Source organism: Cynocephalus volans, chromosome 16, assembly GCF_027409185.1.
Source record: "Cynocephalus volans isolate mCynVol1 chromosome 16, mCynVol1.pri, whole genome shotgun sequence".
In the NCBI taxonomy this organism is placed as follows: Eukaryota; Metazoa; Chordata; class Mammalia; order Dermoptera; family Cynocephalidae; genus Cynocephalus; species Cynocephalus volans.
The window spans coordinates 1,932,757-1,945,448 of NC_084475.1; the positions used below are offsets into that span (position 1 = coordinate 1,932,757).

The window sequence follows — 12,692 nt, forward strand, 5'->3', positions numbered from 1 at the left end:
CCCAAACATTTAAGGAACAGATATCTCTAACTCTTCTAGAGCAAAGAAATAGAAGGAAAACTTTAAAATTCTTTTTATGATGGCATTGAAAATAAAACCTGTCAAAGAAAGCAAAAAAAAAAAAAACCCCAAAACAGTCTCACTTATGATATTGATGCAAAAATCCTAAAAACTCTATTAGCTTGCAATTTTACCAGAACACAAAAGTACAGTGTATTCTAAAAATGGTTTAATATTTGGAAATTAAATTGTTTTTTGTGGAAATCTATTACTGTAAGTGCATATAAGGTAATCTATTAATAGGATAAAAAGTGAAAAATTCACATTATTATATCCATAGAAGATGCTAAAAAGGCATCCATACATAATTTTTAAAAATATCTTTCAAAAATGTAGGTGAGCAATAGGTTAAACAGAGTTACCATATGAAACAGCAACTCTACTTCTAGGTATATTCCCAAGAGAAATGAAAATATATGTCTTCACAAACACTTGAATGTGAATGTTCATAGCAGTAGTATTCATAATAGCCAAAAAGTGGAAAAAAGCCATATGTCCATCAATTGATGAATGCATAAATAAAATGTGGTATATCCATAAAGTGGAATATTATTTGGCAATAAAAAGAAATAAAGTACTGATACATGCCTCAAAACATTATGCTAACTAAAAGAAGTCAGTCACAAAAGACCACACATGTTGTATGATTCTATTTACATGAAAAAATCCAAAATAGGCAAATCTGTAGAGACAGAAAGATTGGTGGTTGCCTAGGCTCGGGGGATCGGAGGTGGGACTGACTGCTAATGGGTACAAGGTTTCTTTTCAAGATGATGAAGATGTTCTAAAATAAGATTATGTGCTGGTTGTCAACCTCTGTGTATATGCTAAGAAAAATTAAATTGCACACTTTACATGAATGAATTGTATGCTATGTAAATTATATCTCAATAAAATTGTTTTTATTAAAAGTAAATAGTGTAAGTCCTCCAATTAAGAGGCAGAGATCATCACATGATAAAAAAGCAAGACAACGATATGCTTTCTAGAAAAAACTCACTTTAAAAATAAAGACACGGGGGGAGAACACAGTCTGAGTGACTTCTGTTTTTTAAAAAAATAAATAAATAAAAATAGACACAGATACACTAAAGGAGAATGAATAAAAAAAGATTTACTGTGGAAACACTAATAAAGCTGCATCAACTATATTAATATCAAGCAAAGTAGACCTCAAAAGAAGGAATATTACCAGAGATAAAGGGGTATCATTTCATAATAAGGGATTAGTTGATCACTAAGATATATCTTATGTGTATGAATCTAATTTGAATCCCTAAATGTGTATAAATCTAATAATCAAACCTCAAGGTGCCTAACAACACCAGACTCACTTAATACTACTCTGGGTGTGTTGGCCAGTATGAGCAGGTGAGAAGAAAGAAAGAACAGACGTAACTACTAGAAAGGAGGCAGCAGAGGTATACCCGGGATAACAGGCGTATACCGAGAATCCCAAAGCAGTTGACTAAAAAGCCAATAGAGGGGCCGGCCCGTGGCTCACTTGGGAGAGCGTGGTGCTGACACCACCAAGTCAAGGGTTATGATCCCCTTACCTTTCATCTTATTTTAAAAAAAAGAAAAGAAAAAGAAAATACTGTCTGTAAAAACAATTTGAGGCTTAGGCTGGTGCTAATTTCCTCCAGAAAGGATTTTCACTGATATCCTTACAGCACCTGAGGGTAGGGATAGGGAAAGTGCTACCAGACAAGGACCACTTTTAATTCAACTTTAAAGCTTGAAATTTCCTGGGACATCTAAATGACAGGAAGCTGAGTGAAAGTCTACGGTGGCCTAGTTTATTTGCAATTCACTCTTCTGTGATAAGAAATATATACCAGACTCCCCCCACTTGGAGGTCCCTAGACTCCTAGCTCATGCCCTTAGCTGCTGCTTCTGAATCAGTAAATGCTCCCAAGAACAAAAGCATCTTGCATGCTGAGCTCCTTTCTGGGTTTCTGTCTACTTGCAGACCTTGGTGGCCTGGTAATCCCTCATGCTCTTGTCAGCTCTTTACTGCTTTTTCTTTTTTTGTGGGCTGGCCAGTATGGGAATCTGAACCCTTGACCTTGGTGTCATCAGCACCACGCTCTCCAAAGTGAGCTACTGACCGATGCTGCTTTTTCTCTCTTTTTTTAAAAATAAACTTTATATTTTGGAATAACTTTAGATTTACAGAAAAGCTGCAAAGATAGTACAGCGAGTTCCTGAATACCCTTCACTCTGTTTCCCCTAATGTTAACATCTCACATAATCACGGCACATTTGTCAAAACTGATAAATTAATATTGGTACGTTAACTGCACTCCAGACTTTATTCGTTTTTCACTAGTTTTTCCACGAATATCCTTTCTCTGTTCTGGGATCCAATCCAAGATGCCACATTGCATTAAGCCTTCAGTGTTTTCGAGAAGGTTTTTAAAATATCTACCTACATCACTTCGCTTATGCCGGAGGACGGTCTGAATTACCTGGCCTGCCATTACTGTCCTCCCCATCATTTTCACTGTCATGCCTAGAAGTAAAAAGTCCTTAAAACAGTCAACTAAAAAACTGGAGAGTTTTCAGAATTGTTTCAGTGGAGGAAGTTGAAAAGTTGTATTTACAACTGTCTGGGGAGAGGAGCTATAGGTAGAACAGAGCAGATGGAATGTGTGAGAAAAAACAAAACCTTTGTGGTGCACTAGACTATGCTGCAGCAACAAACAAACTGCAAAATCGCAGTGGCAAAACACAGAAAAATCTCTCCCTTGCTCACACCAAGTCTGCTGCAGGCCTGGTAGCCGTCCAGGGCAACTTTCTTCCAAGTGGCTCAGGAATCTAAATCTTTCCATCTGGGGGCCACCCGTCTTTGTCAAGGACACATCTTCCCCACTCCTGATGTTTCCTTTCATGAGGACAGATGCCTGCTGGAGTCACACTCATGGTCTCTCCCTACACCTTCGCTGATTTGACTGATGGACCTGGAAGGAGAAACAAGGCATGTGTCACTCAGCCCCTTCCTTTTCCTCCCTGTCCCTTGGAGCTGGTGCGCCTGCAGCCTGTGTGTTCTGCATTATTATTCCACACTTCACCTTGAGTGCTGCAGGGACCACCCCAGCCCCACTGGGACTGGGGGGGCTGCTGTAGTTTTCCAGCACTGCCTACAACTGCCTAAAGTCTACCTAATTCTGGCCTTCAGTATTAGGAAGCCCACTCCCCTATATCCAAAGCCTTGTTACTACACCTGCATAAACACAACTTACACAAAAGCACACTTATTTGTTCCATAGATGAGTTCATCACCTGAGGCAGTGGTTCCTAATCCAGAGTAATTTTGCCTCCCAAGGGGACATTTGACAACGTCTGAAAACATTTTTGATTGTCACAACTGGGGAGGGAAGGACTACTGGCATCTAGTGGATAGAGGCTAGAGACCCTGCTAAACATCCTGCAATGCACAGCATAGCCCCCAACAACAAAGAATTATCTGACCCAAAATACCAATCGTGCTGAGGTTGCGAAACCCTGATCTGAGGGGAACAAATTGCCATCTTAGACCAGCCGAAGTGACTCGGTCCAAGCAAGTCGAAACTAGAGAGGAATCAGACCAGGGAGACATCAAAGACCAAACAGCTCGGTCCCCTTCATCCCAGCCATTGCACCTCCGGGCATGGCCGTGCCACTCTCAAGCACAAGGAGCCCTTCGTGAGGGTGTGATGAGTCTGCCAGAGCCCACCAGCCCAGGAGCCCTTCTGCCCTGCTGGACCTCCCAGCGCTCTGGGTGGGAAGCAGGATGTACATGTCCTCTCCTCTCAGATCCCCAAACCCACCTGGGCATCCACCCTTTGGCTGCCACGCACCCTAGGGTAGGACCAGGTGCAGGACCTCACCAGCACCTCACTTTTCCCTTCCATGCTCGCTCCATTTCCCTGCCTGCAGGATCTGTTTCTAGCGGAGTCCTCAAGCCCGGTTCCTGGGCTGGGCGTGGGGCTGACGGAGTGGAGGGGAAGACCTTAGAATATGCAGGAAGGGAGGTATCAGACCCGACACCCTCTTTATGTATATAAACATTTGATAACGCCTGCTTTGCTCTCCTGAAATGACAATCATAAATAATAGACCTTCTCACACTCTTCATTTTTAAAAGTCATAATATAATGTCCAAGCTGTACTAGGGAGACAAGAACAAAAGGAAAACCATTTATAACAAATAACACATACTTCGAAATGCCAGTGCTCAGGCCCGGTGACACTAGAAAACGTAATGAAGTGTGGGATGTTTGCCCCCGCTTCTAAGTTAGGGCTCAAGAAAAGTTAGAAGATCAGAAATTATTCTGGGTCAGGACAAAAAAATAACTAAAAGAACAGAGATTTACTATCAAATGCTAGAATAAATATTATCTTAAACTGTCTTTTTCAAACTGCAAAACCCATTACCTTTTGTAGTGTGTAAAAGGGAGTCAGGTTCTGGGCTGAGATTGTCATAACAGGTTTTCACCGACGTGAGCAGCTGTCCCTGCCCATTAAGTGGCAGCAGCTCCCCCAACCATTGTGAGGACAGAACACATCCCCTGCATTAGCAGAACCACACACACACACACACACACAGGTGGGTAAAATTCCAACTGTGCTTACGGAAGGACATACGCCGAAATATTAACGGCGGTTATCTAAGGCACGAGGGAAATGACAGGAAACCTTTCTCTTTACATTTCTGTATTGTGTAAAATTTTGCTTACAACCTGCATGAACTTTGCAATCAGAGAAACAGCGCTGTTTTGGAAACAGTGTCAGGGCTCCCTCTAGTGTGCGTGTTTGTTCCGTTCCTTTCAAGGAGGATTCACATCTGCGCTGGGGAAGCCGTTCATTCACTTGTTCGAACTCCAGGACGGCTCAGCCAGCTCGGCAGCGGCGGGCCCGGGACTCCACGGCATCCGCTCAGCCCCGCGGCTCGCCCGCCTGCACCGCCGCCCCGTGGCCCCGGACGGTACTGCGCCCACCGGGAGGCGAGGGCCAAGGGGGCAAAGGGGCTCGTTCCCACCCACCGCTTAGCGGTCGGTGAAGCCGCGGACCCCCTACATACATAAAATAAAATACTTACGCTTAAAGAAAGCTAACAGTAGTGAATGGTTATCGAAATATTTGTAATCGTGTGATACAGCAGTAAGCGTGTTTATTAGCGCTTTCACTAATCCACCGAGGGGCAGGTCTGGTAACTGCTGTTTTCCAAGCGGTGAGGGGTCTGCACGATTTTCGAGATGGGGGCAACGACGCGACGTGCTGGTGTCTGTGATTTTTATTGTTAACACAGTTCCAGGCACTGCTGACACTGCACCCAGCAGAAGGAAAAGCCAAGGATCAGTTAGATGCTCACGAAAGTCCATATGTCTTTTTTTTTCCCATCAAAAGACATGGATTCCCTGAATTCTACTCACAAACGCCTCCGGGCGCATAGACCAAGGTTCAGGCCCCCTGGAAGCGGCACGAGGTTGGCAGAAGCGCTCGCGTGGGTTTGCAGGCTGGGCAGGGACGCCCAGGGCTGGCACGCGGGGCTCTAAGTCAAGAGCGGAGCAGAGGCGCCTCCCCGGCCGGGCGTGCGGAGGGGTGACCCGCACGGCCCCTCCTCTCCTTCCTCGTCCACATCTTGCGCTTCAGGAGGAAGTTAAAGCACCGCGTGGCCCGGAGAGGAGCTCCAGTTCCAGGTGTCTGCTCCTGTGGCGTCCAAGATGCGGCCTCTGATCCTGCTGTGGGGCTGTCTGGTGCTCCCAGGTGAGGTTGGGTCGAGGGTCGTGGGAGGGACGTGGGGCACTTGCCCCAGCTCGCCTTTTGGGTCTGCAGAGAGAGGATCTCTTGAACCAACCTTTCCTTTCCCTGGTGCACATGCGGCCATCCCCGTGCCCACCCGCCTGGTCCTTCCCGGCTTCACCCCAGCCCACCCATGCTCAGCCTCTTCAGCCCTCCAAGGGGGGTTGGAACTTGGCTGTTCCTGGAACCTAGAGCCAGGTTTTCCGCTGTGTCTCTGCGTTCCAACCCCTTCATGGCTGTGTGGCTGTGGGAGTAGCTTTACCTCTCTAACCTGCACTTTCCTGCTCTGTGCCAAGCCTGAAGGTAGACAAACACCCCCTATACCGCAGCCCCGTTAAACTCAGCAAACATTTGAGTCTCTGCTATGCCGTTCCCAACAACCCTGAGAGATGAGGAATCATCACATTTCATGAATTCATAGGCTTGATTTTTTTCTTTAACTTTCTAACGCCTGAAACCAGGATTCATCTTATAACTGTCACTTGTTCAATTGGCAATGTATTTTCTTAATGGTATGTAAAATTATGCTGTGTCTTACATATACCATCTTAAATTCAATGAAGTCGGATATTATCATCATCTATAGATGAGAAAAAATCGCTTCTCAGTCTTTTAGCTAAGATCAAATGTATAGATGAGAAAACTCAGAGGCCCAGAGAGGTCAAGCGACTTCCCCCAAGTCACACTGCTACTAAGTTGCAGTGCTGGGTAATCCGGTTCAGGAGCCAACTCTCCCATCTTTTGCCTCCTTCTCTGCCCTGCTCCTGTCCTCCTCCCTTCTGTCTACATATTATCTAGAATAATCAACTTTAACATAATACTTATATTTCATCTAATCTGACACCCATTGTAAGATACACCATTATTTCATGTTCCATTAAATAAAAAAACTCCTGTCAATTAATAGTAAAACATAGACTGTAAAATTAATCCTAATTTTGCAGATATAACATGTGAAAAAAGTACACTGACCTCACAGATAGTTTGAATAAGCATTTTTGATGGCACTTAACAGAAAGCATTCAATAAAGGTTAGTCATTCATATAAGTATGCAAAGTCTCATTTCTCTATACAGATCTAAGAACAAAAACATCCCCAACATAAACACAACAGCAGAGTGCTGTGAAGTTTGCCAACACATGACTAATACCCTGGAAGAAGGTAAGTTTCTCCTCGGTGGCCTTGGAGTTATCTATTTACCTGTTATAAGCCCTCTTTCCTTTTCCTCCTTATGTCCACCTTCCCATCCTTCTCATGCTCTGCGCCTTTAAACCTTTATTGAAGCCTATTTTCAGGGTCATTTGAAGCACTGTCAGCTTTGTACCTCCTTTCCCTATTTTCCACCCAAAGAGTTGAAAATGCTTAGGAAGTCACAGATACTAATTTTGAGAAAGCTGCAATAAATCTAAAAGTGGGGTAGAGTTTGAAATAGGCAACACAATTTGGTTAAGGTCCACACCCAGGCCAGCTCCTTTTCTTCAAAGAATCCATCCTCAGGCTGTCCCTCCTTTGTGAAATGTCTTCTCTCCTACTCTTATTTTTTTTTAATCGCAATTCTCTTTTTCAAAGTTCAGAAATTGTCTCAGCTCCACTCTGATTTTATTGAGGTCTCTCAGGCAACTTGTTTTTTTTTTTAAACATGACCAGTAAAGTGATCTTAACCCTTGACTTGGTGTTGTCAGCACCACGCTCTCCCAAGTAAGCTAATCAGCCATCCCTATATAGGGATCCGAACCCGTGGCCTTGGTGTTATTAGCACCACACTCTCCCAAGTGAGCCATGGGCCGGCCCCTACACTGCTCATCTCTGCTCTTTCCCCGGTTTCTTTCAAGGGTGTCCTTTCTCCTCTGGTCTTCTAACTGGAGAAATTCTTCAAAGTCCAGACCTTGAACTGTTGCTTTTCTCAACATGGAAGCTCTTCCCTCAAAAAATTTATCCACCTTCCTGATGCCAACTATATTAGTCCATTTCTGTTGCTGATAGCAAAATACATGGAACTGGGTAATTTGTAAGAAAATGAAATTGATTGCTTACATTTTCAGAGGCTGGGAAGTCCAAAAGGTCCAGGGAAAACATCTGGTGAGGGTCTTCCTTAGTGAGGCGACAGTGACCCGGGGGTCTCACATGGCAGAAATGGCAGAGAGAGATAGCTCCTCAGGCGCTCTCCTTTTCAAGCCCTCAGAACCACACCCCTGACCACCATTTAATAATGGGCTTACGAATACCCTCATTTATTCATTGACCACATCCACTCATATTGGTCCTACAATCTAATCACCTCTTCAAGCCCTCCCTCCTGCTTTCAATTACCATAATAAGATATCCCACTCTCAACAATTACAGTGGGGATTAAGTCTCCTTGAGTTTTGGGGAGCATCCAATCTACAGCACCAACTATGAAGTTAATTCAACTATTCAACTAGGCTCTCTCCATAGCTCATTTCTAAATCTTCATCTCCCACTTTTTTGTCTCTCCTTAGATCTCCTTAGAGATCTAAGAACAATACTCAAAACAGCATGCTCCTAATCCTGGGCTGCTGGTTAACTAAATGGCCTGCCTGCCACATCTGCAATATAAACAGCCAAGAGAAGACTCCAAACAAATTCCAGAGTTACTGGCAACGAAGCACTGTTGGGGGTGGGAATAGCAGAGCATCTTCTGGACTAAACTTTCAACAAATTGGAACCAAAAGAGAGCATAAATACAAGCTTCTATACCACAGACTCATTTGGAAGGGTCAGCGAACAAGACTCAAACTGGGAAGCAATTTTGTGATTTCTTCAAGGCCACATGTGCATGATCTCTAATTTTAATATGTAAACTCCACCGTAACCACCCTACCTTGCCTACTATATCCCTCCCATCCCTATTTATACCCACTTCCCAAAATACCTGTTCCTGGACTGACTTCTCCCAGCAACATAACCCCTTTAAAATGGTAGCACATTTGATTTTTAAAACAAAGACAGCACCATCTTAAAAGTAAGTTATTTCAACGCCCTCCAGAATCCAGACTTCAAATTAACCTAGAAAACAACAAACTACTCAGAGAAACCTTAAACCTCCTTTCTCAGGACAGATAAAATCAGGAGAAACAGCATATACAGATAGCACTCCATTCCCAGAAATCAGTTGGTACAATTTCCCACGCTTGAGAAAACCACAGGAAGCAGAGATTCCAGAGAACCAGGATCTAGCTTTTGCATGGAAAATCAGCTTAGGGATCAGGGTGTCCTGTTAAGGACTATACTATACTATACTATACTATACTATACTATACTATACTATACTATACTATACTATACTATACACTATACTATACTATACTATACTATACTATACTATACTATACACTATACTATACTATACTATACTATACTATACTATACTATACTATACACTATACTATACTATACTATACTATACACTATACTATACTATACTATACTATACTATACTATACTATACTATACTAACTATACTATACTATACTATACTATACTATACTATACTATACTATACTATACTATACTATACACTATACTATACTATACTATACACTATACTATACTATACTATACTATACTATACTATACTATACTATACTATACTAACTATACTATACTATACTATACTATACTATACTATACTATACTATACTATACTATACTATACTATACTATACTATAAAACAACCCTAAAATGAAAATCCTACTGCTTCAACAATAAAGACAAGTATTTTCAAATACAAATGAAAGCCCAGTATAGACTTCTAACATCTCAAAGCCACCAAAAGAACAGTTGAGCTCTCCTTTAGAAAACAAAAATGACAGGGGAGAGCATGAACACTGTCCCCCAAAACCACAATTATGCAGTCAAGTTTTCCTGATTGCAGGGTCAGCACATTCAGAACACAAAGAGTGAGCCTCACCCCGGGCAAACCTCCTTCATTATCATGGTATCTCCCCTGCTGGGTAAGTATGAGTTGCTTTAGCCCATGGCCTTCCCCGCAGCCTTCACAGTCCGGTATGCATAGCACTATTTAGGTATAATCCTAATGTAAATGTTAACCGAAAAGCTCCATATTGTAGCATAAAACTAACCCAAACACTCTGAAACTCTTACAAAGACTGGCGGTGTTTCAAAGTTCCCCAAACTACTCCCTGAGACACACAAGGGTAGGAGAAGCAGACTTTCTTTCCCTATTTGCACTGGATTTCTTCATCTACATGTCATCCACCTCTATGGATGACATCTCGTACTGCCCACTGTCTGGAAGCCAGTGGGCAGCCAAGCCTTCTTTTCTCCTTGGGAATAAGAACACAGCCTGTGAGGAGCCTATTCTTGTGATAACTCTTGCTGTTTCTTTTTGTTTTGCAGACTGATAGAATGCTATAGACATTTCATAAGCATAGAAATATGATGCATGAGAGGCTAGCCAGTTAGCTCAGTTGGTTAGAGCACAGCCTCCTAACAGCAAAGTCATGCGTTCAGATCCCAGCATTGGCCAGTTGCCAAAAAAAAAAAAAGTGTGATGCATAGCTTTCAAGTGTGAGTCACATGTAACAATAATAACAACAAAAACACCAACAATGATGGTAGTGGTAGCTAACACTTATATAGTGCTTACTATATGGCAGGCATTGTGCTGAGAGTCTTTTACATACAAAAACTAATTTAATCTTCTTAACCAGTCTATGAGGTAGTTACTATTGGTTTTGTTTCTCTTTGTTTTGTTTTTTAGGACAGTCAAGTGAAACAGTGGGAGTAAAGAGGTAGTTACTATTGTTTCCATCTTTACAGATGTGGGAAAAGGCACAGAAAGGCTTTTCTTTGTTTTTTTTTTTTTTCCTGGCTGGCTGGTTAGAAAGGTTAACTTTCAATGTCACATGGTATTTGTGGACTCCGGCCTGATCCCACTTGATGAATGAATCCTCAAAAGGCTCAGACTGGTCCACTGCATTCATTCATTCATTCATTCACTCACTCACTCAACAATTGTTTGCTACATTCCTGTTGTTGGAGCTATAAAGGATGTGTAAGATTCAGTCTCTCCTTCCAAAGAACCCAGAGGCTATAAAAAAGATAAGGTAAATTCAAGTGAAAAATCCTCTGCAAAAATTCCCCTGACTTTTCCTCCTTGCCCCTCTTCTCAAATCACTACTCCTAGTCACTCCACTAGCCTGTGATCGTTCTTTGAAGCAGGAGGCCCCTGCCCAAGGATGGCACAGCTTCTCACATAATGCCTCGTTCCCGATCCTGGCTGCTCTAAAGAAACAAGAGATTACTTCTTCAGAAGGAATTAGATCAGCCTCTAATGACATTTGAGACAAATCTTGAGGAGTGGGAAGACACAGTATAATACTGTTTATGAAAGGAGAAGGGAAGACATTTGAGACAAGTCTTAAGGGGTGGGAAGACAGGATAATACTGCTTATGAAAGGAGAGCAAAAGGTCTGGAAAAAATGAAAGGATAACTGGCATTTGGGTGGAAGGTTAAGTGGATATTTACGTGTGCTATTTATTTATCAAGAAGCCTAGTTATGTGGAATTAAAATAAATGTTAAGGAATAAAATAAAAGGAGGGTAGTATTTGCTCATGCAGATGGGCACTGTAGGCCACGAAGAATGTGTCAATGTCGAGAGCACATGCTGGTCTTGAAGCTGGGAGGAAGGGGTATCTGTTCATAGACAATTGGCTCAGAAATAAACATACTTGTGTGATAGTGAAGGACCCATTAGGGTGTGATAAGTGAAGGTAGCCAGACTACCAAGTTTAGGTTTTGGTTGGGAAGCAACAGACTCTTTTGAAGGTATTTATGCAAAGGAATTATAGGTTCTTTCTAGAAAAATTAATCTGCACATAGTACTAAAGATAGTTTGGAAGAAGAGATAAAACAAAGCTATCAGAGATTAACCAAGAGAAAGGGAAAGAGAGCTCTATGGAAATGTGTAAATGTGGTTGAGGGAATGGAGGTCAGGGCTGGCTTCATGGGCATATGACCTGCAGAGAGCCATGCACTTAGCAGTGCACCATACTTGGTTTAATACACTGTTACTGACATCATGAAAAAATGCTAGTATCAACTACTTAGAAAAATGCAAATTAAAACCACAATGTATCATTATACATCCACAAGAATGGCTACAATTCAGAAATGGTGGCAATAACAAATGCTAGCAAGGATGTGGGGAAACTGAGAACCTCCTGTATTACTGGTGTGAATGTAAAATAGTAAAGCCACTTTGGAACAGTTTGGCAGTTTCTTAAAAAGTCAAACATACATACCACCAGGATTCGATCCCTGTGCCAGCCAGCAACACACACACACACACACACACACACACACACACACACACACACACACACACACACACATCCAGAAATATACAAAAAGGTAATACATCTTGATCCAGTATTTATCCCAGGAATGCACTGATTTAACACCAGAAAACTAACCCGTCTAATTCAACATATCAACAGACTAAGAAGAAACAGATGCAGAAAAAGTAGTTAAAATTCAACACCCAGTTATGATCATCTTAGCAAAGTAAGACTAGCTTGATAAACAGCATCTATGAAAACCCTACAGCTAATATAGTAAAAGAGTGAATACCTTTCCTCCAGATTAAGAACAAAGCAAGCATGTTTATTTTAACCACTTTTATTCAACATTGTACTGGATGTTCTAGCAAGTGCAATAAAGGCAAGGAAAAGAAATAAAAGCCATAGTTTGAAAAGAAGTAAAACATCTTTATTTACACGTAGGCGGTGAACTTATAATTTTATGTTCTTCGGCATTTATTTTGAACATGCTTAACTTCCTCATACCAGAGGTAGCA

The 12,692-nt window shown here is 42.0% G+C and overlaps 1 pseudogene; it reads right to left on the minus strand.

Moving 5' to 3' along the window:
- Positions 1-9,679: 9,679 nt before the first annotated feature.
- On the minus strand, positions 9,680-9,831 carry LOC134365360 (U1 spliceosomal RNA; annotated as a pseudogene).
- Positions 9,832-12,692: the final 2,861 nt, after the last annotated feature.